This window comes from Monodelphis domestica, chromosome 3 (assembly GCF_027887165.1).
Source record: "Monodelphis domestica isolate mMonDom1 chromosome 3, mMonDom1.pri, whole genome shotgun sequence".
In the NCBI taxonomy this organism is placed as follows: Eukaryota; Metazoa; Chordata; class Mammalia; order Didelphimorphia; family Didelphidae; genus Monodelphis; species Monodelphis domestica.
In genome coordinates this window covers 198033096-198057830 of record NC_077229.1, presented here as the reverse complement: position 1 = coordinate 198057830, position 24735 = coordinate 198033096, and the positions used below count along the sequence as shown (strand labels likewise).

The window sequence follows — 24735 nt, the reverse complement described above, 5'->3', positions numbered from 1 at the left end:
AGATGAGGAAAACTGAGCTCCATTGAGGGGAATAGCTTGGCCAAAATTGAAAAACACCTCCAGGGTGTAGAAGACACTTTACTAAGGCCTGGACAAGATAGAAAATTGAGAAAAGTAATAATACCTGCCTTTGTAGAGCTTAAAGTGAAGTACCAAACTGTATTCAGGGAAAATGCAAGTAATAACTAATAAAATTAGCATTGGAATATTAAATACTACAAAGAACCATAACTATTACAAAGGCAGCTAGGTGGCACAGTAGATAGAAGGTCAGACCTGGAATCAGGAAAACTCATCTTTCTGAATTCAAATCCAGCCTCAAACCCTTAACTAGCTATAAGATCCTGGACAAGTTACTTAACCCTGTTTGCCTCAGATTCTTTATTTGGAAAATGAGCTATAGAAAGAAATGGCAAACCACTCCAGTATCTTAGCCAAGAAAATAAAAAAATGAAGAGTTGGACACAACTAGAAAAAAATTGAACAACAATAATTTTAAAAATTATTGCAGACATGATATGGTCAATAGAGTGATTAGACTGGGAGTTCAGAATAACTTAAATTTAAACCTCCCTCTGACACATATTGGTTACATGATCAAAGGGAAGTCAATAACCTTATTGAGCTTCAGTTTTCTTATCTATAAAATATGGGTTATTATATCTATTCCACCAATTCACAGGGTACATAATGTCTGTAAGGTATTTTTTATAAATCTTGAGGTCATTTTTCGTTATTAACAATAAATCCAATCTGGAAAAACCCTTGGACAAATAGAACCCCAAAGTGACCTCCTAGAGGTCATCCTGGAACATCCCTTCTTGTGTTGATTACAGGGGAGTACATGCCTACAAAACTCTTCTTTTGCTCATATATCTTCCTATGAATATTCTTCATGCCACTTCTGTGCAAATCTTCCCTGTTTGCCACAGTCTATTCATGCCCTCCATGTGTCTTTCCATGTTGGGATACCCACAACTTTAAATCTTCAGAGGTTTCTCCTCATTATTTTAAGGTATCAAAGAAAGAATGGTTGTGTTTAAACGATGGGCCTTTTTTCTTTTAAAGTTGTTTTTATTGATGTCTTTTGTTTTATATTACCCTCATTTCCTAGAAGAGCCTTTTTCCTCCCTGTCAAGAAAGAATAAAAAGAAAAGAGAAAGAAAGCAGTTCAGCAAAACTAACATATCAGCCAAGACGAGCTTTATATTCATTGCTTCACATCATTATCTTCTACCTCTGCAAAGAAGGGAAAGAGGTCAACCTAGTAGCTCTTCTTCAAACCAAACCTGGTCATTCTGATGACCTAATATTTAATTTCAGTTTTTTTTCTTCCCATACATTGTTATAGTCACTGAATATCTTTTCTCAGCTCTGCTCACTTCTCTTTGCATCAGTTCAAGGTGTTTTCCCATGTTTCTAGGTATTCTTCATCTTCATTTCTTATGGGACAATAATATTCTGTTATCTTCATGTACTATAACTTGTTTAGCCATTCTCTAAACAAGAGGCATCTGCTTTGCTTCCAGGTCTTTCCTACTATAAAAGGTGCTTCTATAGGAACTTTAGTGTATACTGGACCTTTCTTTTTCTCTTTGATTTCCTTGGGTTATATTTTGGGCAGTGAGATCTCTGAATCAAAAGATACAGACATTTTAGTCACTTTCTTAGAACTACTTATTAAGTTTCATAGTCATTCAGCCATCATTCCAGTCTGTCAAGATCCTTCTGGGTGAGCCAAGTCATTTATGTATTTGCCTTCCCACTCAGCTTCCTGTCATACACAAATGTGATAAAAGGAAGGTCAGGGCTCCTCATATCTCTCTGAAACTCTGATATTTGTGGGCAAAAATACATGTCCCTTAACAATTTTCAAGTTCTAGCTTGAAATATAGCTTCTGGGTGATTTCTAGTGTAGTTTATATAATCTCTGACATCCTCATCTTAAATTCCACTTGATTCCATAGATTGAGGCTGGCTACATCTCCCTATCAAGATTCTAGAGGTACCCCAAAGGGTTGCAATGTCTCTCCAATGGTCTTGGCCTGAGCTTCCATTTCCCTCTGCTTTCCTCAATATCAAATATCAGTCACCATTAGGATGTCCTCAATATCTTCAGCCAGAGTCATTGATTAGCCCTCCACTATAATTTAACCAATAAACATCAATTAGCTTTGACAAAGCTTTAGGAAAGATATAGCAAGAGTCAAAGTCCACACATCTGTGTATGGAGTGGCTGGCCCACGAGAGCCCAGTCCTTATGAGCATGTGCGTTCTGCCTGATGGCAAAGTCCACAAGAATTTAGTTTCCTGTTCATTTACTGCATGGAGAAGAAAAGGCTTTTTTGATTGGCTGATGAGACAAAATTGTGTGTGCACACAAGTGAATAAATCAACCTCTCTTTCTTGGCAGTGATTGAGGAAAGGACCGCGAAGCTTTGATGCAAGGAGACTGGTAATATTAGTAGTGGCTGTGACTGTGCTCTCCTGCTGCCATCTATCTCCCTACCGGAGCCAGTGTGGGGTATTTCTTTTCTTCTTGGTGTTTCTTCTTCTTGATCTTAGGTGTCTGTGCTTTGGAGACAGAACATACAAGGCTATGACCTTGCAAAATCTCAAAAGATCTCAAATCTCAAATTTTAAAATCTCAAAAGAAAAAAGTAAAAAAAATCTCAAAATCTCAAAAAAACAAACAAACAAAAAAACCAAAACCCTCACTCTATATGAGAGATTCCTTGAGAACTGAGCTCCATAAGAAACTCCTTGTGGCATTCAGCCCAACAATGAATTAGACTAGGCAGCAAGACGCTGGTTTCTGTAATTAAGGGAGAGCCTTCATCCTTTGGCTGTGTCACATTTGGAAGTGAACTTGGCGGGGGCAGGGGGGGGGGGTGAGGACTAAACGAAACTACTTTAACTTTAATTTACTTTCCCCAAGACCAAAATGGTTTAAAAAATTGAGCTTTGTGAAAGCTAATTAATATTAATTGGTTAAATCATACTGGGCTGCTAATCACTGGATCAAACACTGACATAGGAGAGATGCTAACTATAGCTGGTGATTGATATATTAGGGAGAACACATCAGAAAGGGACATAGATCTAATAGCTTTAAAAAATACCACAGTTCCTCTCAGGTGTATTCCTAGAACTCTAAGTACAGGTAACCTTGCTCTGGGGAACCAACTCACCAGTGCAAGTGAGTTTGGATAGGGATTCCCCCCTCCTATATGGGTCTTTGTGGATTATTCTCTCCTGAAGTAGGGATATACTTGCACCATACCACTTTGGTCCCTGTAGAAAAAGGGCATAATACACACATATACATATTATATTTTTAAATTTAATAATTATATATATGTTTAATCTTCACCTTCTTAGTATTAATTTTAAGATAAAAGAGCAGCAAGGGCTGGGAGATTGGGATCAAGTGACTTGCCCAGGGTCACACAGCTAGGAATTATCTAAAGCCAGATTTGAATTTCAGTTATCCTCACTCCTTGCCCAGCTTTCTGTCTACTGTGCTCCCCCTAAATGCTTAATCTTAAAGTATTCTCCTTACTAAGTTAACTCCAGATAGCATGGCTCCCTTGTCACAGTAGAACATGGCATCTTAGTATCTATCTGTTGGGCCAGGTCAGGCAGGGTGGTGCTGATGCTTCTTTTAACTTGGCTGCTGGCAATGACTCTCTCTCTCTGGTTGCTTTCCCCACCTTTTGCAAAATCCACCTAAGAACAAGACAGAACAGACACCATAGAGACAGAACACAGCAATGGCACCATGGAATGGCTTCATGGTGGCTCCAGGTGAGAAAAGACTGGACACTCATCCCTTCCCCAGAGTCCCACAGCAAGCAGTTTGTCCTTCCTTCTCTCTATTAAGGAAGGAATGAAAATGATTTTGCGGGAGTCTTTTGTAAGCCACCTCAGTTTGAAGTCATGAGCCATTTGAAAATACTTTCTTCATTTCATAATAAATGGCCAGGAAACAGCCAACACATACTTCTGCATGTTCTGAGAGCAAGGCTCTCCATTACACAATGCCACCAACAAGTCATATGATCCCAGGACCACTGGCCATTTCCCTTTAGCATCAGAGTTCTCTTTTGGTTACTTTATTAGACTTGAGGCTCAGGGAGTTCTGATTCATTCTGAGAGACACTGGGGAATCTTGGCAAAGGTGTACATATTTACGAATATATGCAACCATATGTTTTATGTATGTGAAAATTAATATAATATGCAATTCATATATATTTTAGAAATGACACACCTTTAGCAGATTATTTTCAATACTCCTTTTCTAACTCTCTACCTACCATTGATTCTCTCTCTTTTCTTTCTCTTGTCCTTCTCCCTGATTTCTTACCTTAGCCATTTTACCTCTAAACAGAGGAAGTGGGTTTCTTGGGGGGAAATATTGCAGAAACTTTTGGCAGGAAAAACACATCTCCTTTTGGACAATAATTCTCACCCTTCTTGTTAAGAGATCATAGATGTTGGTTGGGGAAGAATTGCTAACCTTTCCAGGGTTTAGAAAACAACTAAGGTCCTGCCTGAATTTTGTGTCCAACCCTTCCTTAATGTTTCATTCCAGAGAAACTACTACAAGGGAAAGGAATTAACAGTAGCTACTAGTTTCCTGTCAGAGAGCCAAATGAGCAAGACCAAACCTAACAGGCATTTCCCAGGGAAGATGAACTCAACGAAACAGCCTGGGACCAGCTTTTAAAGTTGAATTCTTCCTTCTTCTTTTTTTTTTCCTTCAGGTTTCAGCTCTGCATCTGCCTGGATGCCAGCCAAGGGTCTGCAAACACTGAGGTGTTGGTATGCTAGGGTGAGGCTCATTGCCATAGCAACAGGCTGGATTCCCTGAGAAGTGAGCTCAGCAGGAGAAAACATGGCTCCACCTGGCTCTAGCATCAGGGCTAAGAAAGAAGAAAAGGTGAAACTTCCCTGTCCTTAATTACAGTGTTATTGCTACGATGCAACATAAAGCATCCTTTAACCCCTCTAGGTCAGCCTGAGGAGGTTCAGAAAATATTCAGTTTTGTTTCTCCACCAGGATGCTCTACCTGTTCCTTTACTGAGCAGGTGTATTGGATTTTAGTGACATCGTGGCTGTACTGAACCCATTATCTTGTTGAGTTCAGTTCAGTTTAATTCAATTTGATAAGTACTTATTGAGAATCTATTAAGAGCATCTGACCATAGAACCTAGTTTACAGAGAACTGAACTTGGATCAGAAGACCTGAGGTCAAATCTGCCCGTTGACATACACCATCTCTGGGTTTCTGGGCAAGACGTTTAAACTCTCGTTGACCCAGACAAATCTTCAGGTATTTAAGTTGCAGAACAGGGATGATTCATATTGGTAAAGGGATTTTCCTTGTAGGGAGTTCCCTACATCAATAAAATCATAGGTCTGGATTCTCTTTTCTCATGTGTTCTCTTTTCTTTCATTTTTTTCTCATACATTCTCTCTCTTCTCTAACTTGATCTCCTTCCCTTCTCTCTCTTTCTCCTTCTCTCTCACACATTTTCTCTCTGTCCTTTAATTTTTTCTCTCCCTCTTCCCCTATTCTCTTCTCAAATTCTTTTCTCTCTGTCTCTTTTCTCATCATCTCTCTCCCTCACCTTTCCTTCCTCCCCCTTTCTTTATGTGTATATGTTGTATACATTCTATCACATATACACATATATCAATGTGTATATATATACATATATATATATATTATGTATGTCTATATGTGTACTAGCACTGTTGGAGCAAGGATACAAAGCCCATAAACTTCCCATATTACTAATTAGAATACTCTTGGGATGTTTGTTATCTGGAGAGAAGTGGGTCCTCATTGTATCTCTGCTGCTAACTACTTGTGTAATCTTGGCCAATATAGATATAATTTCTCTTGGCCTCAGTTTCTTTACTGGTAGGATGAAAGGATTGAACTGGCTCAGAAGTTCTAGTTCTAAAATTCTTTTGTTTCTGTTTGAATCTGACCTCAGATTCAAAAATTCTAGGATTCAAAATCCTAGCTATGTGACCCTGGGAAAGTCAGTTACTTCCCATTGCCTAGCTCTTCCTACTGTTCTCCCTTGGAATTAATATACAATATTGATTGCAAGACAGAAGGCAAGGGTTAAAAAACGACAGGAAGCCAAAGACCTCCAATTCCCAGCTTCCTGTTTAGACTATGTGGACTTTGTCTTTTTGTCTGCAAGGCTTTCCCCTCCTTGTTTCCCAGTGTCCCATCTACAAAACAGTTCTGCCTGTGTCTGAAAAAGTAAAAAGATGCTTGATGGAAGAGGGGACCGTGGCTACTCTACAGTGTCCCAGAGAGCATTGTATGTTCTCCCTACACGGTCATCCTAGCTCCGTCAATCATCTGTTGTTGAGGTTAGAGCTTCTTGGTTTGGGCAGCATTTCAAGTTGCAAAGGAAAAAGCCAGCAATAGCCAGAGAGGATCTAGATCATACTCCACTGTCCAATTGGGAACCACGTGATTCAGTCTGATTATTTTACTTCTAACTACATCTACCACCCTGATAGCAGTGTGGCTACAATCAATCTAAAAGGTGACTTGAGTATTAAATGCCATATAACCTGTTATTGAGGCAGATCTAAGCTGATTTAGACCAGGAAATAAAGAATGACATTCTTGGTACTAAATAGTTGCCTCTTTCCCCACCCCCATTTGGGCTTCTTTCACCTTATCCTGAAATTCTAGTATGAAGGTAAAACTGTGACTCATTCTGGGAGGTCCTTAGAAGGGTCTGTCTGCCAGGAACAGGGCAGTGAAAACCCTGGAAATGAGATAAATCCTGAAGGGTAGAGACAGTCAAGTCTTTGCTATTGCTTCAGTTTGGTGACTGCAAAGGAAACTGGATGGGCATGCCCTATAGCTTGCTTGCATGGTCCCATTCCTTCAGATAGTACGTGTTTGTAAAACAAGAAGGGGGCAAGAGGAAATGAAATAAACTTAAAGAGACCCAGATTTAAAAGAATAATTGAAAAAACAGAGTTTACTCTTTGTGTCACTAGCCTAGACAGGGAGAGAATCCAATAGTTGATCTCTTAGTAAATTTTAGAGTTGGGTATGTGGCTACTAGAAGCCCTTCAAATCAAGATCCTTCTCTTTCTGGAGGACTCAGCTCTTCACAACTTGGTCCCACCTACCTTTTTGGTAAATCATCTTGGCAAATGGGTTAAGCCAGGTTGAAGACAACCAATGGGCCACATGAAACCTGTCAATGAGTTGGGGGGGGGTGTTGTTTACCCTGGGCATGTGAAGACTTCCCCTGATGCAATGGGAAGATGAGAATAATTGGTTCTAGAGTCCATGAAGGTGGTGGAAGCAGATACTGTGGAAAGCCTAGAGCCTGGTCAGACACTGAAGAAGCCAACATCATCCACTGAACCTCCTGCTATTGCCAATTGTCCTGACTTTTGTCTTGCCACTAGACTTTGAATTATTGATTCTTGGTCCTCTCCACTACAAGATTTCCCATGCTCTGACAGAAATCCTTGAGGATAGGAACTTCATCATCAGTCCTTAGCATGGGTACCTTAAAGGAAGTCTGTGCTTATTAATCATTTGTTGTTGCTTATAAATTTAAATTCTGGGTTCAAGGGCTCACATTTCAGGTGCTGTTGTTTAGTCACTTTAATTGTATCCAATTCCTCATGATTCCATTTGGAGTTTTCAGGGCAAAAATGTTAGAGCAGTTTACCATTTTCTTCTTCAGTTCATTTTACAGATGAGGAACAGAGGCAAGCAGGTTTAAGTGACTTGCCCAGAGTCACACATCTAATAAGGTTCTGAGGCCACATTTGAACTCAAGTCTTCATGACTCTGGGCTCCAGGTATTTAGTATATCCATTGTGCCACCTAACTGCACTTTTCAGTTAGAGGTTCCAAAAACGTTAGAAGAGAAATCTTCATCAGGTCAATCCTCCCAAGAATCACTTTCATTGTGCAAGGGAAACTTCCTCTTTAGATCTACAAGGACTATAGGGGCTGCTTGGTCGGTAGTTGAACCTCACAATTTTCTTGAGTCATTATTTTCTGACTAGAGTGTGGTGAAATAAGTGAAGGGAAGAGGACATGATAGTTATATAAGTGAAGGGAGAAAGATGGAAATTGTATGTGTGCCTACAAAAACAAAAGGGGACTGTTGATGTACATTGGGGATGGATATATAGATAACAGGAGGAGTAGCTTTTTGATTTAGATGAGGTAGGGATAGGACTTGGGGCAGCTAGGTGGCTCAGTGGATAGAACATGTGGCATGGAATTAGGAAGACATCTTTATCAGTTCAAATCCAGTCTAATGCTAGCTGTGTGGCTCTGGGCAAGTCACTTAACCCACTTGCCTCAGTTTCCTCATTTGTTAAATGAGCTAGAGGAAGAAATGGCAAATCACTCCAGTATCTTTCCCAAGAAAATCCCAGAAATGGAATCACAGAGAGTCAGGCATAATTGAACTACAAAAAGAGACAGGGCTTTCACTTTCTAACACATCTCAGAAAGCGCACAGATCCTTTCCCACACTCATACAGGTTGGGAAATACTCTCCTCAACTAATCAACAAGAGGAGGATGGAGACTGGGACTAGGAAAATGCTTTTGGCCTCTGCTCTGTCATCTTTCCCTTTCCTCTGCCCCTCCATCTCCGTCCTATCTCTAAATCCTAAACTACTAAATTAGGGACGTAGAGGGTAGGTCCAGATGGAATGGAGTTAGATTCTCCTCATAGCAGCCTGCTTTGGTCTCTGATGTGTCTCACACAAAGTGGTCACAAGCTTTTCCAGCAGCTGTTCATGTTAGTTGTGGTGTGAGGAGATTGGAAATATTTCCATGGACAATAAATCTCTCCAGCCAATGTGGTATATTAATAGCTCTCTACCCTGTCATGTATTTAAATTGTCTGACAGTGACAACATCTCACATTGTTGTTTTTTTTTTTGAGGGGAAAAAGAGGAAATGATTCTAATAGCTCCTTTGCCTCCATGTCGCCCATCCCCACCCCTGTTTCCCATAGTCCTGTGCAGTTTTCCACTTTAACCCTTTATTGATTGGGAAAGGGATTCCTGAGGTTATTGCTTTCAGTCAAATTGCTTGTTTCATGCATTCTGATCATGAGAACCTATATATTCTCAGATGCCTAAAGAATAGGACTAATCCCACACTTATTATTCTTGACTTAACATCTTGATCAGAGAATTTAATGTTATAGGTGATATTATTTTTTTAAAACTCTAACCTTTTATCTTAGAATTAATACTGTGGATTGATTCCAAGGCTGAAGAGTGGAATGGGCCAAGCAGTTGCAGTTAAGTAACTTTGTCCGAGGTCACACAGCTAAGAAGTGTCTGAGGCCAGTTTGAACGTAGGACCTCCCGTCTCTAGGCCTGGCTCTCAATCTACTGAGCCACCCAGCGACCCCTGTTATAGATGTTATGACAGTATAGCTCACCATTGACCACTATATTCTTTTTATGATTTCTGTTTATTGAACTTTAAAATAGCATGTCAGGAGTCTCCTTATTCTCTTTTCTGCTATGATCCCTTGATGTCAGCAACTTGCATTTTAAATCAACCAAAATATTGATTTCTCTTTCCTTCTCTCACATTCCTAAGTTGCTCTGCCTTGAAAAGAGAGTGGTATATAGTAGAGGAGGATCAGAGGAGGTGTAAAAAGAGGCTCAATTAGTGATTTCCCACTATGCAAGTCAGATATTAATACATTCTAGAAGCCTGTGACTCCCCAGAGTTAGAGGGTAAGGCCTAAAATTAAATCAAAGGAATATCCCTCTCTGCGTAGGTGGTACAGGCTCTTGTAGAAGGCCATCACAAATGTCATTAACATCTTAAAGCAGAGAGTCTCACTGGGTTTAGGTTGGTCCAGGGATGAAGATGTATCTTTATGCCAGCAGATTTCACAAAATGCATTTCATGACTGGAGGTGTATAAACGTCTAGGTTTTGTGTTTATAAACACCGACTGTCCTCTTCATTCACACAACTGACTCATACATTGACTCCCATATGCTAGCAGCCAGCTTGGAACAGTGCCCTAGCTTGGTCCAATGGCCACAGGAATTCCCTTCCCTCAACTTTCTTCTGGCGTGTGTTCTTGGTGGCCCAGGTTAGAACCTTTCAGTATATTTTCTTATGGAAATTTTACTATATGTTGGGCCTCATTTTACATAACCACTACATTCCAATACCCTTTGTGTAAGTTGAAAATCATACATAATAGTGAACCCCACTATTTTTCTTATATGAACACACAAATACTTTATGACCTTTCTTAGGCTTATCAGAGCTACCAGCATCACTTCTCTTGTTCTTTGGGGCCATTATTAGTTACTAAATAGCATTCATGAAACAGAGGGAAACATTGCCCTGGAACATGACTTGTTTCAAGCCAGAATTCAGGATAAAGGCTGATGCAGGAGTGAAGGCTGGGGACAAAACAATGAAATGACTCATTCTAAAACTTCTCTGAGTGAGAATGACCTTAAGCCCACTTGGAAAAATGGCATGCATTTAGCAAAGAGTTCAGCATTTTTATTGTACATATTTTTCTGTCTTTATTTTCTTTGGGTTGCCAATCATGTATACCTTGAATTCATATGTGTTGAGTTCATGTAAAATGAGGCCCTACTGTTCATATTAGTTATGTTTCTATATACAGTCCTAGAATTCAGCTCCACTTTATTAAAGAGACTTTTGTGGGATGGCCTGGAAGTCTACCTACCATTTATACCACCAGTTCTATAGGAAAAACACATTCTAGGTTTCAAATAAGACCCAAACTGGGCCCTGCACATATTCATGGTTTCTTTCTTCTTTCTTTCTTTCTTTCTTTCTTTCTTTCTTTCTTTCTTTCTTTCTTTCTTTCTTTCTTTCTTTCTTCTTTCTTTCTTTCTTTCTTTCTTTCTTTCTTTCTTTCTTTCTTTCTTTCTTTCTTTCTTTCTTTCTTTCTTTCTTTCTTCCTTTCCTTCCTTCCTTCCTTCCTTCCTTCCTTCCTTCCTTCCTTCCTTCCTTCCTTCCTTCCTTCCTTCCTTCTTCCTTCCTTCCTTCCTTCCTTCCTTCCTTCCTTCCTTTCTTTCTTCTTTCTTTCTTTCTTTCTTTCTTTCTTTCTTTCTTTCTTTCTTTCTTTCTTTCTTTCTTTCTTTCTTTCTTTCTTTCTTTCTTTCTTTCTTTCTTTCTTTCTTTCTTTCTTTCTTTCTTTCTTTCTTCCTTCTTTTATTTTTTTAAAATGCTTACAGAGTTGTGTTTGCTCTAGCTCACCTGTTGATTTTTTTTAGTAGCATGTCCAAAAATAGATTTATTTTTTCTTCATGCTTCAAGAAGCTTTGATATAACCCATCATGTTATATATGTGCTCCTGTTGTTACTTTTTTCAATACCTCAAAGTATTGTGATTTTGTGAATGTAGGAACCTCCTTCACTGGTGCAGACTGAAACCTTTCCACAGGTTAATAGATGATCTTCAAGAACATTTCGAAATTTAATCTCCTTGCTACCAACCTGGTGATAAATCTCTTTAAACATTGATGGACACATAGTCCATTCCTGGATTTGTATGTCAAGCCTTTCCTCCTTGGTAGGTTGTACCAGACTTGTGCTTTGCTGGCACAGGATGCAAAAATTTAGTTTAGTGGAGGACTCTAGACTATCTCCTTTTGTTACAGACCCATATTAGCAAAAGAAGAAGAGAGTGGAAGTTGCATATTGGCAGGGGTGGGCTTGGTATCAATAAAAACTACCTAACATTTAGAATGATCAAATAGAGGGATAGGCTGCTTTGGGTGGAAATCGGTTCCCTCTTACTGGATGTTTACAAGCTGAGGCTGAATGATTACTTGGGGACGGTGTAGAAGTGATGTTTATTCAGGTGGGAATTAAGGAAAATTAACTTTGAGATTGTTTCCATATGATCATTGATCCAGAACTGGGCTGGGTCTCAGAGGTCATCTAGTTCATGCCCTCCCTACCACCCCTCATTTTATAGGTAGGGAAGCTGAAGTGTAAGGAGGTTAAATTACACACCAAACCAGCAGATAGTAAATAACAGAACTGTGATTGTGATTTAAATCCAGATCCTTTGACTCTAAAGACAATACTCTTTCCCTCACCTCCCTGTCCACTCAGCTAGAAGATCCTTGGATTCTCTTGTATTCTCAGAGGTCATTTAGGGGGGTCATTTTCCTGTTCCCCTCCCCCCCACAAGATGAACTGTTACCCAACCCAGATGGGTATATGCTTGTGACAGTTTAAAGAATCATCAGGAAAAGGACCAAGGTATTTTGAATAAGACATGAAATATCAGGTGGGAAAAAACAAAAAGCGAAAAGAATTAGAATTGAGTGTAGCCTGGAAAGGTCAAGATGAAAATCAAGGAACTGGGGCAGCTAGGTGGTTTGATAGATTGAGAGGGAGGACTGGAGACAGGAGGTCCTGGATTCAAATGTGTTCTCAGACAATTCTTAGCTGTGTGACTCTGGCCAAGTCACTTAACCTACATTGCCTTGTCCTTATCACTCTTCTGCCTTGGAAGCAATACAATGTATCAATTTTAAAATGAAAGTTAAGGATTAAAAAAAAATGCCCTGAGATAGTGTGATATAGTGCACAGAACTCTGGATTTGGAGTCAAAGGACTGGGTTTAAATTTGAGTTCTGCTCTTTACTATCTATGTGACCTTGAAAAGTCACTTTATGTAGGCCTGTTTCCTCATCTGTAAAATTAAAAAAGCAGGCTAGAAAATCTCTTCTAGCTCTAGATCCCATAATTCGATTTGAAATAAGCTATGAATCCAAATGATTAGTATGTGGGTATATTACTATATTTCCTGGATTTGGACTTTTAACATATTTATGTATTTCTACTACTTAAACTGTATTTATTATATCACTAACTAGTTTCAATTGTGTCAATTATCTCCTTAGATTAGTTGTGCAGGAAAAGATTATTTCACATAAAAATTAGAAAATAAAAAATTAAGATAATTCTCACTACTAAAGATTTAAAACTATTGCCTCTAACCATTCTCAAGTTATATTTTAAATTATGGATTATTTTAGAAAACAATTCATTTTTTTATTCTTAGCAAAATAGTGACATAGAAAAACAAAAGTGATATTATGATACTTCTAGCTTTCACACAAACCTTGACTTTGAGTTCCTAAACTTTAAGCAGCATTATGCCACAGTCCTTGAAATGGTGATATGGACCAAGGTGTCACCAGTGAGAAAATGGGGCTGCAGGACTGAGGCATCCCCAGAGTAAGAAGGCTGCTGGTAAGGAAGTAGAGAATATACTGTATTATCAGCTGACCTTGTTAGATATATTCCTTTATAGATAAGGAGTCCAGAATTCCTATATTTGAAGCCATAATCCAGAAATCCTTTTCTCATTCTCAGACAACATAAGAAATAATTGGTGCCTGACATGAGAAAGAAGTTTGAAAAGAACATTATGAATTTAGTCATGAGGCTCAGGTGAACTACATTCTAGGATGCTGAAAGAACTGGGAGACCTCATTGCCAATCCATTCTCAATGATGGTTGAAAAATTGTGGACAATGAGAGAAATTCTACAGGCCTGGAGAAGGGTAATATTGTTCCCTTCCTCCCTTGTAAAAATTTAAGATAATTTCTAATTTTGAAAAATCTTTATCTTTCCTCTTGGAATCAATATTTAGTATTGGTTCCAAGACAGAAGAATGGGAAGGGTTAGGCAATTGGAGTTAAGTGACACGCTCAGGGTCACATAGCTAGGAAGTGTCTGAGGCTAGATTTAAAATCAGGACATCCCACCTCTTCTATCCACTGAGCCACCTAGTTGCACCCCTACCCCACCCCCCTTTTTTTTTTAAAAGAAAGGGAATGGAGCATATGAACTATTTACCAATTATTTTGAGTCTATTCCTAACAAAATTCTAACCATATCACTTACATACATGGATGAGGAAACGGAGGCTGAGAGAAGAGACTTACCCAGGTTCATATAGCTGGATTTGGAATCAGGAAGTTTTGTTTAGTTGTTTTCAATTGTGTCTGATTCCTCTTGACCCCTTTTGGAATTTTCTTGGCAAAGATACTGGAGTGGTTTGTCATTTCCTTCTTCAGCTCATTTTACAGATGAGGAAACAGAGGCAAACAGGATTAAGTAACTTGTTCAAGATCACTCAACTAGTAAGTATCTAAGGTCAAATATGAATGAATCATGACGATGAGTCTTCCCGATTCCAAGCCCAGTGCATAAGTCATAAAATCACTGGAGCCTAATTGTCATATGGATCAACTGCACATAGAGTAGTACATGATATATTCAGTCCTTATTATCTTTGCTGCACGGGCTTCTATAAACCCATAGGTGAAGGGCACAGGAAAGATTGGTAAAGCAAGAGTCAAGATCTTCAAGGACCACAGTATCTCTCCCTATTGTAATGACATACTGATGCTAATCCAACAGAATTCAGCTACTGACCAACCAATCCCAAATGCTTCTCTTAAGAAAGAACACCCAGCTTAGATGTGCCCATCTTGTCCATAAACTGTAGCACAATATAACTAGGTCTTGTTGAGTGTGAGCCTTTGGAGATGTCTCAGAAAGCCCCAACCTTACTCAGATCTCACATCTCCTTATCACATTGGAAGGCCTGATTGCACAGAAGTCTGGCTTCTTGCATGTTTGGGTCAAGCTTCCACATCTCCATATGTAGAGCTTCATTCTCATTCTATTTTGGTCTTAGTAGTCCATGACAAACTCCAGTGATGGAAGAGATTTCCTGAAGTCAAATGGAGGCAACTTGTACTAATTCTAAATATTCTCTGTCCTTCCATTTTGTCTTCTTCTCCCTGAACTCCTGAAGCAAATCTGAAAATATGATGAGGTATTTATTTCGTATTGCCCCAAAAAGCACTAGATGTAACCAGAGTGTTTTATCGTATATCAGTCCCTGAGGCACACAGGTCCTGTCTTGTAGACATCTCAAACTCAACAAATCCAAAATGGAACACCATCAAAGGTACCATCATCTTCCAGTTACATAGGCTTGAAATATCAGTACCGTCTACTCCCCACTCTCCCTCACCCCATACATCCAATCTGTTGCTATTGTTGATTCTACTTTCATGATATCTCATATATATTTTCTTCTCTCGACTCACACAGCCACTACTTTAGTATATAATCACATATAGCATATATATGCATCCTTATCATCTCATAACTGGACTATTGCAATAGGCTTTTGGTTGGTCTCCATGACTGAAGTCTCTTCTCATTCTAATCCATCTTGCACACAATTTCCAAAGTGCTCTTCCTAAAGGCCAAAATTAGAATCACAAAAAGTTGAACATGACTGAAATGACTGGACTGAACAACATTTTATGATAATGACTTGCAAAGGAATCTGTAGACTGAATATTACCCATATTTGGATTATGCCATAGAGATTGGCATTCCTTAGAGAAGCAGTAGGTGCCAGTAAGGTGTATGCCATGGTTCTGGTATGTCCCCACCCAGCAAACATTTTTGGGTTTTTAACATTATTTGGGTCCTGTTCCAGCCCATTCAAAGTATTTGGCTCAGTTTATAAACATTCTGAAAGTCTATTACTCTAGTGTGGAAGATAAAGCTAAAAACAAGTAGAACACATCAAAGAAACACTCAATTCTTAAGCTCCGGGGTACATCCAGAGAAATTTTATTTTATAGATTCTTTAGCAAAGAAGTCATGGAATAATTATCTGAGAAAGAAGTTCAGTATAAAAGCTATTGTGTTCTCATTGCAAAAATGGGATGTGAGTTGTACCAAGGAGAGATGAATGCCCTCCATTTCAATGACCCCTGACATTTTAAAAGAAAGTCTCAGAAGATCCCTTTCTTTCAGGTATGAGATCTTAGGAACCATATGAAAAAGCTAATGGTATCCAGGCCATTAGTTCTTAGCTCATACCCACAATATAGATATGGACAAGGCTAGAAAAAATATGATGCATATGCACTATTAGACGTTAAATAAGAGAATAAGATAACAGTGGTTAGTAGAAATTCATTGAATTTGTCAATAGGGAATTCACCCTCAGCAAGACTATCTCATTTTCAAATCAGGAATTCTTAGTCTTGGATAAAGCTGTCAATGACAAGCTCCAAGACTATGTATCTGAAGCTTGATTCTGTATATGGATGGACAACAATGCTCTGACATGTTATCACAAATGTTAAGCTGGTTGTCACCTGTCAGAGAGGGGTAGCAGCACTAGGCAGCCATGAACTCAGTGTGTATTCCTGGCCTAGGAAGATTAACATGGACTATTCCATGGGCTGTGTGTGTTCCAAGTCTTGGGGATGATCATGAAGGGGTTAAAGATGACCTGTGAAATTAAATGACACAGATAGTTACTAGAAGATGCCATAACATGTGTCTGGGATGCCATATTCATAGAGTATGTCATCAGTTGAAATTAATAATCGGACTCCCTGCTCTGATTGTTTATAGACAATTGTCAATGAGCATTTCTAGGGTCCTCCTGGGCTTCATATCTTAAAGATTACTTCAGTTTTTAGTCTGCCACAAACTTTGGAGATACAGATAAAACTTTGTAGGGCTAATTATCACAAAACATATTTTGTATTGGTGCTTCCTAGCATATAGAAGGCTCTTAATAATATTAACAATAATAAATTTTAGCATTTATATAGCATCTATGTGCTAGGCACTGTGCTAAGTACTTTACAAGCATTTGTTTATTCTCACAACAGCCTTGGGAGGTAGATACTACTATTATCTCCATTTTATATTTGAGGAAATTGAAGCTGATAGAGATCAATTGATTTGCCCAGGACTAATAAGTATTTGAAGTCAAATTTGAACTCAGGTCTTCCTAACTCTAGGCCCAGTTCTCTATCCACTGTACCACCTAATAGTTTCAATATATTCTAGTATTTAGAAACTACTTGGCTGGACTCACAAGGGCTAAAGCCCAGCTTCATTTTCTGTTCTAAATTCAGCTACCACAGTTTGTGGGCCAGGTTCAGTTTTGGGGAAATATGACCTCTAATTAGGTTACCTATTATACTCTTCAAATTATTGAGTTACTTGTGGTTTGATTTATGACTTTAAATGAGGGGACAGTATAAAGATATGATATGATATATATATATATATATATATACACACACACACAATAGCAATCAGATGTAGTGTAAAAATGGAGACTTGGATCCAGGACTTCAATCCCCAGAAGTCCTTGCTCCACTTCCCCAGAATGCTTTGTAATATCACTGAATTCTCACCTGGGCCGAGATGGAGATGGGGTATTTAACCTGATTGGAAAAGCTTCTGGGCCTCTCTCTTTTCTTTTTCCCTTGTCCCCTTCCAAGCATACATGTCTCTTTTCATGATGTAGGTGAGGTTGTTTAGGCCTCTCTCTGGCCTAGACACGTGCTTTTCTTACTTGTTTATTCTTAAGTTCTTAATCTTAAATAAACCTCTAAAAATATAATATTCCTTGCAGAGAGAAACTAATTTCTACTTGCCCCAGCTTCCCCCTAAATTTTAACTGTTACAGTAGGACAAGTAATCTATTTATATGCAAAAAGAAATGCTAACCATAGAAAGAATTATAGTGTCCATCTCCAGAATGATTTAAATAACATTTAATAATTCATCACTTCTGTTAACAACCTATGGAGAGGCTATTAGTTAAATCTTATAAGGGTATAAAATAATTTGGAAGGCTTCTAATGATCTATTTTACATCAATCAATCAATAAACATTTATTAAATGTCTACTATGTGCCAGGCTTTGTGCCAAGTGCCAGGGATACAAAAAAGAGGCAAAAGCAGTCTCAGCAGTCAAGGAGCTTAAAATCTTACAATTGTGACTTACTATTAAGCTGAGATAGCTCTTAGCACACTGTCTGGCACATATTTAAGTCTTTATTTAATCTTTCCCTTCCCTTCCCTTCCCTTCCCTTCCCTTCCCTTCCCTTCCCTTCCCTTCCCTTCCCTTCCCTTCCCTTCCCTTCCCTTCCCTTCCCTTCCCTTCCCTTCCCTTCCCTTCCCTTCCCTTCCCTTCCCTTCCCTTCCCTTCCCTTCCCTTCCCTTCCCTTCCCTTCCCTTCCCTTCCCTTCCCTTCCCTTCCCTTCCCTTCCCTTCCCTTCCCTTCTTCTCTTCCCTTCCCTTCCCTTCCCTTCCCTTCCCTTCCCTTCTTCCCTCCTTCCTTCTTTCTTCTTCCCTCCTTCCTTCTTTCCTTTCTCATCAAACAGTCAAGATTGAATCAATCTCTCTGGTAGCTACTCTTTCTGAAGTTGAGGCTGGAGAAGATACTGGTCATTCTTCTCTGACAATAGTTCATTCTTGCCACTAAAACAAAGTGCTATCATACCACTTGGATACCTTCAGATGTTTTAGTTTCACAAGGTTGCCTATTCAAGGAAAGGAAACAGAAGAGGTAGGACTGCTGTCATCAGTCAAGGAGACTATAGAGGGATCACTCAAGGTCTGCAATGTCATACTAAAATGCCATATCCTTTCAGCAATGCAGTGGGTCATAACATGGCTGTGAGCAGCCCAAAAACTTCCTTGAGGTTGAATGGGCCAAGCACAGAATATCTGTGAGTGGTCAGTATAACCCATGTTTTTGAATGTTTGTTGAATAAATGAATAAATGCTTTTGTATATGGGAGACTAAATGGGCAGGCTGTAGACATGATGAACTTTGTGAGGCTCAAGTGAATGACTGCACTGTTGGTTAACCACCATGTTGGTATTTTAGCAGTTTATATTTCTAGATGTCTGCCTTTTTCCATTCCACAAGGTCATTGGTGTAAATATGTCCTAAATAGCCACTACATTGCAAGCAATATTAAGAAAAGAGAGGGAATTTTTCTTTACTCTATCATGTCTGCTCTCCCATTGTTTTCTCCCCACTAATTAGTTCTTGGTTCCTTAAAAGAAATACCTTGGGGCCAGAGGCAGCTGGGTGACTCAGTGGATTGAGAGTCAGGCCCAGAGACAGGAGGTCGTGGTTGAGATCTGGTTTCAGACACTTCCTAGCTATATGACCCTGGGCAAGTCACTTAACCCCCATTGCCTAGCTTTTACTGCTCTTTTGCTTTGGAACCAATACACAATATTGATTCTGGGGCAGAAGGTAAGGGCTTAAAAAAACAAACCTCTAAAGTTCCTTCTTAGCAGTAAAACATTTTGTCTGTAATAAAATCAGGGTCATGCACTCAAGATTTGTTTTAAGAGAGTATACGTTGGTGATGTTCTTTTCATTGTCCCTGGGATGATTTGGGCTGACACAAGAACCAAGTTTGTAGCTTGTTACAGAACAAAACTTCTTTGGATGGCATACACAGCTGAGGAATTTGCCCAACAATTTGTGAACAGGTTTGAAAATGTGTCAGGTGTAATTGATTACGCAAAAGTTCTCCCCGTGGAAATTTGTTGTAATATAATTAGAAAAGTAGAGAAGGGATTCAGTTACAAATCCCACAAGAGTCCCATTAAAGGAAATCTCCTGGGGAATTTACACAAATTTCTGCCAAGATGTTTACATATGTCGAGATATGAATAGCTGATAAATTGGCATACCTGCCTTTTCCCTTTGCTGATGATGGCAGGCTGCTGGATTGGCTGCCTACATCTTGCCATGACAATAGTCTGGTCAACAAGAATTGATTAAGCACTTACTCTGTGCCAGGATTTGAACTAAACTCTGAGGGCACAAGAAAAGGCATAAATCTTTCAGGACCCCCCACAATTTAATGGGGAAGACAACATGCAAACAATATACTCTAATGAGCTACATATATACAGGATGAATTGAGGATAATCTCAGAAAGAAGACACTAATATTAAGGAGGACTGGGAAAGATAGGCTTCTTTTTTTGTTTGTTTTAAACCCTTATTTTCTATCTTAGTAATAACTCTAAGACAGAAGGACAAGGGCTAGGCAAATGGGGTTAAGTTATTTGCCAAGGATCCCACAGCTAGGAAGTATCTGAGGTTGGATTTGAACTCAGGTCCAGGCCTGGTGCTCTATCCATAGAGCCACCTAGCTACTCCCAAAGGAAAGGCTTCTTTTTTATTATCATACAAAACACACTTTCATATTGGTCATTGTTGTAAGAGTACATTCATGCAAAATCCAAATCCAAAATAAAACCATAAATTCACTGATGTGAAAGACAGTATGTTTTGATATGCACCCATCCAACTCCAATAGTTCTTTCTCTGGATATGGATAGTATTCTCTGTCATATCTTTCAAGATTGTCCCAGATCATGGCATTGCTGTGAGCAGCCAAGTTTTCACAGTTGGTCATCCTATAATATTGCTGTTACTGTGTGCAGTGTTCTCCTGGTTGTGCTTATTTCACTCAGCATCATTTCTGCAGATCTTTCCAGCTTTTTCTGAAATCATTCTGCTTATCATTTCTTATAGCACAATAGTATTCCATCACCAACATGTACCACAATTTATTCAGCCATTCCCCAGTTGGTGCACATCCCCCTACTTTCCAATTCTTTGCCACCACAAAAAGAGCTGATATATATATTTTGTACAAGTGGATCCTTTCTCTTTTTTAATGATTTCATTGGGAAATAGACCCAGTAGTGTTATTACAGGACCAAAAGGTATGAACAGTTTGATAGCCCTTTGGGCATAGCTCCCAATTGCCCTCCAGAATGGTTGGATCAGTTAAAAGAAAGGCTTCTTTTGGAAGGTAGGACTGGAGATGGGACTGGACAGAACTCAAAGGAGCTTGGAGGAGGAGATGAAGAAGAAGAGAATTCCAGGTATGGAGAATGATCAATGAAGATGCATTGAGTTGAGAGATGGAGTGTCTTGTTTAAGGAGCAGCAAGGAGGCCAATGTCACTGCATCACAGAGTACATGGAAGCGAGTGAAGTAGAAAAGGCCTGGAAGAGGGGAGCTAGTCGGCACAGTGGATAGAGTGCTAGGGCTGGAGACTGGAGGTACTGGGTTCAAATTTGGATTTAAATACTTCTTCTCTATGTCAGCCTGGGCAAGTCACTTAACCCCATTTGTCTAGATCTTGTCCTTCTGTCTTAGAATTGTTATTAAGGGAAAATAAGTAATATGGAAATAGGTCTTGATCAATGACACATGTAAAACCCAGTGGAATTGCATGTTGGCTAAGGAGGTGGGGGGAGGAGGAGGAGGGGAGTGAAAGAACATGAATCATGTAACCATGGAAAAATATTCTAAATTAATTGAATAATAATTTTCAATTCATTAAAAAAAAAGAGAAAATAAGGATTTGAAGAAAAAGAAAGACTAGAAGAATAGGAAGGTGTAAATGTGATGGACTTTAAAAGACAAACAGAGGATTTTATATTTGATCCTGGAGGCAATAGTAAGCCATTGGAGTTTACTGAATAGAGAAATGACATGGTCAGAACATTACTAAGATGTCCTTGTCCAAGTCGAACTCACTTCTCTGGGTCTCAGCTACATCATTTGTATAATGAGGTTAGATTAAAATTGCTCCAAACATTGCCACCTGCATTTCACAGGGGGAAAAAGTGATTTTCAGCAAAATTCCTGTGTGACTTGTTACATGTTACACAGTTAGTACATGCCATAACTAGGATCTGAACCAAAGCTACCCCCCCCAACAAACAAACAAATCAAAACAAAATTAAAAAATCTAAAATTGTTTTTAACAGTAAGTGTAAGGGTAATTTTAGGGTTGTGACTTAATCTAAATTAATTTGGTCGCCAGGGAATATCCCAAATAAAATACCCAAGTCAGTTTGGAAATTTTTATGGTGGTTTAATTAATATAGAGGGAAAGAATTAAGGAGAAGAGAGAGGGAAGGGTATAGGATTTCTCCTGCCTGGCCTGTGCCAGGGGGAGTTCAAAGATCTCCTCCACAAATTTTTATCAGAAGATTAGAGGCTTTCCTAAGAGGATAGTGTCTGGAAGGTAAAGGAGAAAAAGAATCAGCCTAAACTCCGAGAGAGTTCAGTGAAGATGCCTCACCTGAACTAGGCTACTAAGCTTCTCCCAGTATTGTTTCAAGGAAACTCACTGCCAAACCTGGAGAACAGCTGCCGCCACGCCAAGACACCAAGACCTCAGCACGATGCCGCCGATCACCTCTCTGGGCAAAGAGAGAGCTGAGAGAGGAAGTGACACCAAATATATAGACCATTTTTACATCACTTTCCTGTGTCTCACATGTACCAATGGTAGCTTAAGCTTGACTTAAGACAGCCCAAGGGTCTGTCAGTTGTTTCTGATTTGTCATTTGCTAGCACATGTCTGTCATAGGCCATCCTTCTCAATACTTAATCCTTAAGTAGGGGTGTAGACATTCCTCTTTTATTAGACTAAGCAGGGTGGAGTAAATCTAAAATTTACATAAGATCCTATGATTCTCCTGTTTCTGGCTTTGTTTCTGTTAGAGAAAGGTAGCATGTCTATGTATGTGCTGCAGGGAGGGAGAGTAGCTGAGCTTGGCCCTGTACATGTGTCCAGCGCATTGGGCGTACTCAAGAGCAGCTAATTTCTCAGGAACTGTAATGTATGGGCCAAAAGGGAACACACAGGGGAAATGGAGAGAGAGAGAGAAAGAGATGAGAGAATGGAGTTGGGGAAGAGATTGACCCTCCCCTCTCTTCCTTTTGGGGGAAGGTAACCCAGTCTTGTCTCCCTGAGGAAAGGGGTATGTCTCCTCAGAGAATGGTTCTGAGAGATGGGGGATAAGAATTAGAGGGAAGAGCTTTGGTAAGATGACACACTGCCCCTCTTTTAGTCCCAGCTCTTCTTGAGAGGCAGGATGGACTTTTCTGCCTCTGGATCCTTTAGTTACACAAACTACTACTTCCCCCCCAAACCTTGGATTACTCCACAGCCCAGGAGAGATGGTTTCTCCTTGGGTCTGGTTGTTTGGATCACTGGGATCCTGGGGGTAACCCTTCTTTTGGGGGAAAGGTATGGTTCTCCCCAAATTGTCAGCCCCCTTTCCTAGTATCAGAAACTAGTCAGACCTAATTCTCAGTAGTAGACAATTTATTTGGGTTTTCACACAGGGAAGGAGAGGTAAGGGGTCAGGTAAGGGAAATGGGTGAACAGGCAGCTCTATTGACTTGTCTCCTCTGGCAGACTGACCCCCCCCCAAGGTCTTGAGGTTCAAAGCTCTCGGCCTTGACTCTTCCGTCCAGCTGCGGACTTGGTCCCTACTCCTGAGCTGAACTAGCTTGAGTACTGGAGTCCAGGAACAATTTAGGGAGAGAGATGGAGAATGAGATCCTTGAAAAGAGGCTCTCAGTGGATGGCTTTTGTCAAGTCCCTGTCTACAATATTCACTGATGACTCCGTGCTATTGTTGAGCACTGAATGAGAGCTATCCAGGGGTTCACAGAGAAACATTTCCAGAGAAACCCAAGCTTCTTCCTAGGCTGAGAGACCTGCCTCTTCTCTTTCTGGCCCCCCAGCTGGAAGTGAGGTGTGATCAGTTGGAGTTCTCTCCTTCAGATTCCCTCCTGGAACCTTCAGGCTTTTTTCTGCTTGCACCTCCTCCACTCTCTCTCTCTCTGCATCTGATTGCTGTCAGAAATTGCTCCTTGCACAAATTGGATTTCTCCTCTCTTACAAAACCCACAGAAGTATTGCATTTCCTAAAGGAATATCTATCTGCATACCCAACTTTAAAGACCTCACCTTCTCAAGGAATTCTCCTCCATTGTTCTTGATGTGGCATGAAATGGTCTTTTGGTGTTATTAGGGTGTGTATGTGTGCATGGAAACTCCAGGAAATGGAATTTCACAATTTCCCCTATAAATCCGAGTCCCTTTTCATCCTAATGCTCACCATTGAGGCATTGTGGATGCCTCAATATAAAGAACTCAAAAGGTTGACAAGGTGATAGTGGCATCTGATGCCCTCATTGGGGAAAGTCGATTTTTCTTACAGAAAAAGTCTGGATTGTTTCTACTTTTCCCAGGGTGTTTTCAATTCATTCCTTTCCTCCAACCCCCCATAAAGGTTTTATGTGATGGAAGTTTAAATCTGGATCCAGTTTTGGGTGTGTTTGGAGGAGAGCAAATGCTGGGCTTTATGTTTAGGAGCAAAGGGGAAGCTTGGGGCTCCAGATGCCAAGTCTCTTATCCTCTCTCTCTCCATCTCAGTGAATGCTTATTCACTTCCAGGACAGAAATAGATAAATTAGAAATGACCCCTTTACTGGCTGTTAATTACAAATCAATCTGATCTTTAGATGATGGAGGATCTTCCTTATATGATTTCCCTTGGGGCTGCTTGGACAGTCTTCAGGGAGATGGTGGAGAAGGAGAAGCCAGGCAACCAGAAGCATCTACAAAGTGAGAGTTCATCCACCAGAGAACAGTACTTAGCATCAGCACCCAATATTTAAACAAAAAGACAAACAAATAAAAACAATTTCTTTTTTCCTTTTAATTCTTTTTCTTTTTAAAAACCCTTACATTCCATCTCAGAATTAATTGTGTGTAGTGGTTACAAGGCAGAAGAGTATAAGGGCTAGACAGTGAGAGTTAAGTGACTTGCCCAGGGTCACACCTCTACGAAGTATCTGAGTCCACATTTGAACTGTATAAATGGAGCTTTTGAACCTTTGGACGCCATCCCCCAGAAGTCCCCTAGTATTTCCCAAAATTCCCTTTAATCTCTCCTTCTGTCTTCACTTT

General features: G+C 39.7%; 2 long non-coding RNA genes across 2 annotated transcripts; one reads left to right on the top strand and one right to left on the bottom strand.

The window, feature by feature from the left end:
* Positions 1-671: 671 nt before the first annotated feature.
* LOC103104611 (uncharacterized) lies at positions 672-4866 on the bottom strand. Its single transcript, XR_465106.3, has 3 exons — positions 4674-4866; positions 3563-3729; positions 672-1131 (listed from the first exon to the last, which is right to left on the bottom strand). It is a non-coding gene; the product is annotated as an uncharacterized LOC103104611 (long non-coding RNA).
* On the top strand, positions 4720-24452 carry LOC107651851 (uncharacterized). Its single transcript, XR_001629019.2, has 3 exons — positions 4720-4945; positions 18566-18650; positions 24288-24452. It is a non-coding gene; the product is annotated as an uncharacterized LOC107651851 (long non-coding RNA).
* The last annotated feature ends 283 nt before the right edge of the window (positions 24453-24735 follow it).